General features: G+C 45.9%; 1 non-coding gene across 1 annotated transcript; it reads right to left on the bottom strand.

Annotated features, from left to right (window-relative positions):
- Positions 1–4642: 4642 nt before the first annotated feature.
- Positions 4643–4715, bottom strand: Trnat-cgu (transfer RNA threonine (anticodon CGU)). The gene has a single exon. It is a non-coding gene; the product is annotated as a tRNA-Thr (tRNA).
- Positions 4716–6147: the final 1432 nt, after the last annotated feature.

Here is a 6147-nt window from a genome sequence, read left to right on the forward strand (position 1 = left end):
CAAACAGCGGAATTACGGCGCAACTCTAATTACGTGTCACCTCATGCAGTTTAGCACGACACCTGCCGGGCCAGCTAGGGCTCAGTTCTAACGGGTAACTGCTAGCTAATTACCTAATATCATCGTCTCGAGCACTCGAGAGCTCCACGTATATACAAGACGCTGTTAAAAGAACTTGCTCTTCAATATCTATTCGGGGGATACAGAGATAATTAGGTGGTGAGGTAAGTGCCGTCCTCTTTCGAGCAGGAATTGCGAGTGCGTGCTGAATACACTGCGATGTCTTCTCTGGAAAAGCCATTACGTGCGGCGTCATTTTCATCACAGGAATGACATTCACGCCATCGTCAAATACGTTTCTGCAAGCAGTAATATTTGCAAGGTTACTCAGCAGGTGTTTATCTTTTCATCTTTCGTTTAGGGCCTATCAGTTCACATTCTAAGAATCACAGAGACAGGAGAAGAAAACAAGTAGTTTTGCATTTATTGACCACACACACTTCTGAGTTTCCGGCGTGAATGGCCCAAGGGAAGTCCGCCCAGATAATATTCATTGGATCGTTATGGTACGCATGGTCACATTTCTGCTTTCGTTTTGACAGTTTCTATTTGCAGGTTCTGCAGTTTAGTATTCCGTAGCTGCAAATTTTATTTTACTGTAGTAAAATCGTCAACGCTTATTGATATTTTTTTTTTCTTTCATCAACTCTTACCAACAGCGAGAGGTAGTAGGTCTTAACTAATGAAACAAGCAGATCCACTAGAAATGGCGTCACTATGGAAGCTGGTTGACATCTAGTCATCTGAGAACGTTCCAGCAAAAGCACTTGAGCGGCTGCTGCCACAGTGTTCTGTAGAAGATCATGGCCAACATGTCCTTAATAGTTATGGTCTTGATGCTTTCAGCTACGATTGCAGTCCCACCACCATCAGATCCTATTGGTAAGGTCTTCACAGCTATCGTTTCGCAAAACTCCCATACCGAGTGAGCGCCACACCCCGACGAGTTGGAAAAATGGTTCCGACGTGCTGTAGATATCTGAGATTCAGAAAATATTCGCATATTTGAGACTGTCGCTTTGTTGTTTTACTTAGATGTTATAGCGTAAGTTTTGTTTTATGTTTTATCGAAGCTTGGATTTTAGGAAATATAATACGCTTACGCGTTTATTAGCATGTGCTTTTTAGTTTCAGTTCTGTGGCTTATTTACATTGATTTGATATACAGAATGACATTCATGCAGCAGCCATGTACTGAAGCCATTTATTTAAAACGAATTTGATTGAATTAATCAAACAAGAGAGTCTTTTTCAGTACAGGGAAGCTTTTATTCGATAACACGTAAAATGTTTCAGCAATAATAAAGGCTTGACGGAGAAAATAAACTTTCGACGCGGATCACTGAATGAGGCGTTGGCGTTTTGGACGATATTATCACGGATGAACCATACATGATCATCAGGCAGAACAAACGTTCTCTCTTGTGTTGTTCGATGTGTTTATCAGCAATGATGTGGAGCTTTAGTGTGTAGTGTTGACGTGGTGGTCGCTAGGCAAAGCACCAAATTGGGATATTTGGTGTAAGTACATCTTGAAATAGTCATAACCCCTTCAGATGCAAATTATGATATAGTTGTGATTGTGCTAGAGACACGGACAAGCAGTGTGTCGGAACGGAACGAAAACCGAAAACGAAAAACGAAAAAAAACGATATTTTTCACCGTAACAAAAACGTAACCGAAACTTTATCTATTTCATTCCGGAGTGAAAACGAAATTTTTTCAATCGTTTTTCGGTTCACGAGAAAACTTCGCAATCCGGAACAACTGAGCTCGTGCAATGTGAGCATATTATCTCAGGGTACAGTATTAGCGCGTACCTCAGGAAGGAATTCCAAAGCAAAGAGATGTTGAAATTGTGCGAAAAACGAAAACAGTGGCAGCCAAAGATGTTTATATTAACGCAAGTGGACTTTTGCGCGCCTGTCACGCAGGCCAAAGTGGAGAGGGAATTGTCGGCGCTGAAGTTTCTTAAAGCGAAAACTGTTGTGAGATCACAATAGCTGATTTTAGCACCACAGTTGTCCGCCGCCTCTGGTGTCCGTGACCGCTATCGCGTGATCGAAATAAAAAAAAATGAAATGAGAAATACGTTTCTAGGATCGGATGGGATTTTAACGCGCGCCCTCTGCGTGGCAATCGAGTCTTCCACCACAGCGCCATGCTGGTGCTTGTAGCTCCTTCGCAAAAATACTTTATACAGGTATCATGCCGGGCAAGGAATCGTGTTAATATAGCATGGCAGAAGAGTAAAATAACACCCAGTCTTCACACAACGCTAATTGCGCAAAGATTCTGTGGTTTAATGCTTCCCACCCACTGCAGAGTGCTCAGCCATAATTCTTCATCGCCATCAGCCACAGCACAAAGTGCACATAATGCCTTACAGATGTGTAGCGGGTACCACTATTCTCCGAAGAATGACAAAAAATGGCATAGTGCGAACTTTGCTACTTCGGAAAAATCACGATGATTGATGGCGTGGTGGGTACCTTCCATGTGTACTTGTATTAGTTGATCCAAGAGACTGTACAACGGGCTCTACAAAGTCCGCTCTTCCAGCTTTCGCTGTGACTGTGCTGTGTGTTCCGCGCATGCCTGGCGATCTTGTTATCAGAACAGCGGTGTTGCACATCAGAGAATACACTCAATGACGTGCTGCTTCTGAGATCGTGTTCACTCTCTTAACACAAGGCATTGTGCCTGCTCAAAAGATTCGTAATTGACTTTTGGGAAAATAAATACTATGACTTTGAAGGGTATACTGATTTGTGCTAGTTGGTAGGAATTCGTGGTGCAGTTACTTCCGCTCCTCTGAAGAACGTGTTTTACCCCTGTCCCACTTTCTTAAAGGGGCCCTGCGACACTTTTGCGACTGCCTTATTTAGTACCGCAACTGCGTGTAGTTATGAATGCCGAGACGAACGCAAAAAGAATTATGCAAATTGGTGCACTAAAAGCGAAGTTATTAGTCCTCAAACTTCAAAACTCAAGCAGACGACGACGAGAAACGTTTTTTTCGCATTTCACTCTCCCGCTGACGTCAAAGACCGGTTCCAATCACCGCGCGCCTCTTATAAAGACATACCAGAAATGTCACCTCACGGTGGCCTTCACACAGTACATTGCTACCCCTCTTTTTGACGGCGTTGTTACCATGCTTACGACAAACCACGTGCGTCAGCTAGCAGACGCTCCCATGATTTGTCGTGTAGAGCGCAAAATGAGTCTGGAAGACCTAACAGACCTCGAGCGCGAGCTCTTGCGACGCAGCGATTGCTTGCATGTCGTGCACGCCATTGCAAATTGAAAATGTGTCGCTGAGCCCCACACGAAGCGAGGATGGCTCCATGGGCCCAGACGAAACGCTAACGCCCGATGACGCGGAAGGCGTCGGCCGGTAAGCATTTAGAATTTTTTTTTGTTGACAGCACCGTGCCGAACTGAGCGTTGCGTGTTTCGCAGGTGCCGGTGTGGCCGGTGTCGCTCGATGCCGCAGAAGACAAAACGCGGAAAAGTATCGTTTGATTACCATTCCACAGCGCACCTAGCGTCGCGTTCGTTGTTGTGAAAATATATCAGTTAGAAACAGGAATCATTTTTTTCTGAGAAAGCATAAAAAGGGGTTTTGTACCTCTTAGGCCTCCGTAATATGGCCTAGCTACCACCATATGAATATTACACGTCCCGTGTCGCGTCAAGCCAATCAAAAACGAACGGTCTTTGTCGTCACTGCCACATGACATCACGTCACTTCCTGTAACAGAAATAGCCGATGTGTGTCGCCATAGTCAGAAATCAAGGTAGTTTATCTCGTGAATTAAAATTATAACCGCTTTGATTTCGGCGTTGCCACTTGCGCAGCAATATCGGTGCATTCCACAGTACCAGAATAACCGATGAAAAAGACATGCTCAAATAGTGTCGCAGGGCCCCTTTAAGAGGAGGGCAAGTAAGTGCATCAGAAATCCAATGTTTTTTATGATTACTTTAACTTCAAAATTTTGCATACAAAACGAAACCGTTACGAACCGTTACGGAACACTTTTTTTGGTTCCGCAACAGAAACGGAACGGAACGTTTTGCGACGGGACGAAACTGAAACCGAAACGAAAAACATTTCGTTCCGACACCCTGCGGAAAACAGAATATGTAAGTGAACACGTGTGCAGACTCACAAGTGAATTTTCTTCGGTGAAAGATGGCATATATACAATGAATTGCGATTGAAGAGGTCACGTGACCTTGTGTGAACAATGATCTCATGTTGTCATTTATGCTCACTGTACATATGCTATCTTTCAATGAATAAAATTCAGTTGTGAGTCGGCGAGTGTTGTCTTCCCATCTTCTGTTTACTGTGTTTCTAGCGCAGTGAAAGCCATTTTCTGTCGCTCAATAAGATGAATGCCTAAACAAAGGCATGAAGGAAAGAAGTGTTAATTTTAAGGGCTCGTTTTTATTTGTTATACACAATATTATTGAGCACTCTGACAATAATGCCAAGGAAAGTATAGGGGATGTTATTAGTAATAAATGTAACGTAAATGTGACGAAAGAAAAGTGGACGAAAAGATAACTTGCCGCGGGCAGGGACCGAACCTGCGACCTTCGGATAACGCGTCCGATGCTCTACCAACTGAGCTACCGCGGCGGCCATCCCCCCGTCCACTTTATGGGGTATATATGTACATTTTAAACGTGTCAGCGTCAGTCAGCGCCGCCAGTAGCCATGACGGTGAGTGTGTAACACTCTTTTAAAGACGATAGTCCTTCTTGGGGAACTTAAACGCAGAAATTTTGGTCACAAGGGGAAGTTTATTCGCCTCATATCAATTCACTGAGTTACAAATGTTCAGTCGTGACAATAAACACAAAGTATCCGGCAAACAGAGACTCCCGTCGACGGGATTACATGGTCGTTCGCATGAACGGTATCAGGTTATGTAATACTAGTGAGGGCATTGTACATATTCCATTGCGCACAAACTCACAATCCTTCGGTGTTACATGTGAGCTGAACGCGACGTAGAAAAAGAAAAAGGGGTGCGGGTTTCTGCGTTCACATGCGCGTGTTCAAATTCAAATGAAGAGGCACGAATACAGAGGTCATGCCCAGTGTACAATGTAACTTAACTAGTAGATGTCAGATCGCGTGCGTGTGTTTGGGGGGGGGGGTGGGGGTTCGTTATACAATGTTTACGCACTTGACATTGTGGCGTGCGAGGGGTAGGGGGGTGTACAAAGGAAAAAGGGGGGAGGTTTACATCAATACGGGGTGATGGGGTCGGCTACCTGCCCTTCCCTGATAAAAAAGAACTTCGTGTGCCAACGGCGGAGGAACCTTTCCTCTCCGCTGGCCTCTAGCTCCTCCATCAGGTGTTTCCACACCAGCATTCTCACGCGTGAAACAGCGGGGTTGGCCGCTCTAACCGTTCTTTTCCTAACCGCCGCCAAACAGCGTCGCTTCCAAATAATGAACAGGGTGCATGCCACCACCAGCTTGGCGAAGGCGCCCCTGTTCCTGTCAAGTGCTGGGAGGGAGGGGGGGGGGGGTCGGATTTTGAAGTCTTTCGCTACCAAGCGCCAGACCGGCTTTGCCGCGGGACACTCGAATAGCGCGTGGTCTGCCGACTCGTCTGCACGGCAGTAGGGGCAGTGGGCGGAGGGCACGACGCCGAACCGGTGTAGGCGTTCTTTGGTTGGGAGGACCTGCCAGTTCCTTTTCCAAACGAAGTGTTGCACTTCCTTTGGGAGAGCGCGGCCTAGCTTCGCTTCTTCTGTGATTATTGAGAAAAGGAAAAAGGCACCTAATTTCTGTCTGCCTTCAGGCGACATGGCGCAGTGCCTTGTAGGGGTGGGGGTAAGGAGGGAATGAAAGAATAGTAGGACAAAATAGAGAGAAAAGTGATAGAGCCATCCATCCAACGAAGAGAAAAGAGGACAGGAAAGGTGTGGGAGACGATCACGGGAGTTCAGGGACGGGACCACGAAACGCAGCCAGAGGCACGATGCGCGACATCGACGAAGCGGCGAAGGCCCCGATGATGAGCGGCGCACGGCATAGCGGGCGAGGCGACCGTCAC

This window comes from Rhipicephalus sanguineus, chromosome 8 (genome assembly GCF_013339695.2).
Source record: "Rhipicephalus sanguineus isolate Rsan-2018 chromosome 8, BIME_Rsan_1.4, whole genome shotgun sequence".
Lineage (NCBI taxonomy): Eukaryota > Metazoa > Arthropoda > Arachnida > Ixodida > Ixodidae > Rhipicephalus > Rhipicephalus sanguineus.